We start from the raw sequence: 942 nt of genomic DNA, 5'->3' as shown, positions 1-942 counted from the left end.
TTTAAGTATTTAGTCAGTAATACTTTTCTGTAAGGGACGTGGCCAAAATTTTAGATATCTCTAACCAAGAGTTCTCTTTTTTTATCACATCGCGATAATCTTTACAACTGCTGTCATATAGGTGTGGATATTCTTTCACAATACTTATTAACAAATCATCAAAATTTTTATCTTCGTCGTCCACCAACGTCACTTCAGAATTCAGGTTTTCATTTTCTTCATTTTCGGACATGTTTATATTATTATTGTGACAGTAATCCGTGTGATCGTATGCCATGAAGATCGATTCTATAAATTTAAAGCATTAAACATGAAACATACCGAAAATTATGAAAAGATGCGTTTATTTTGCAATAAATTACAATTTCTGGTGATCACCTCGGACTCGACGACGTCTCGCTATCCGTCTTCGGATCTTGCGCCGATTTGGCTTTCAACGCGTCTTGATTCGAGTTTGCTTGCGTCTTGTTAGTCGCAGAGCTCTGAGCCTTCAGAGTAGAAAGCAATTTGGATACTTCGGCACTGATATCAATTTTGCTCAGTTCACCTAATTTGTTCACAAAATCAAATTAACCTCAAAACACTATGTTTACGAAACTGAGACAATTCACACTAATAATTATATACGGTCACTGTCAGTTCGTAATTTCATTACGTTGATACTTAAATAATGAGAATACTTACGTGTTAATCAATATAAATCCGTTCTTTCTTCTCGATCACTTTTCTAGAAGGACCGACTACAAGGAGAATGTATGTGCCTATTCCCGTGGCTATGCATTATGTATTTTTATGTAGATTGAAAATCCAGAAGCCATGGGCAGAATACAGAAACCATAGCGCATGCGCTATGATATCTGCCATTCTGCTATAGGCAGATAAAGTAATACCACAGCGCATGCGCTATGGCTTCTGCATTCTGCCTATGGCTCCTGTAATTTT

The 942-nt window shown here is 36.6% G+C and overlaps 1 long non-coding RNA gene across 1 annotated transcript; it reads right to left on the bottom strand.

Annotated features, from left to right (window-relative positions):
- Positions 1-6: 6 nt before the first annotated feature.
- On the bottom strand, positions 7-934 carry LOC139823498 (uncharacterized). Its single transcript, XR_011734797.1, has 3 exons — positions 685-934; positions 379-547; positions 7-288 (listed from the first exon to the last, which is right to left on the bottom strand). It is a non-coding gene; the product is annotated as an uncharacterized lncRNA (long non-coding RNA).
- Between the last annotated feature and the right edge of the window lie 8 nt (positions 935-942).

Source organism: Temnothorax longispinosus, unplaced genomic scaffold (assembly GCF_030848805.1).
Source record: "Temnothorax longispinosus isolate EJ_2023e unplaced genomic scaffold, Tlon_JGU_v1 HiC_scaffold_1199, whole genome shotgun sequence".
Taxonomy (NCBI): Eukaryota; Metazoa; Arthropoda; class Insecta; order Hymenoptera; family Formicidae; genus Temnothorax; species Temnothorax longispinosus.
This window is presented reverse-complemented; position numbering and strand designations above follow the sequence as displayed.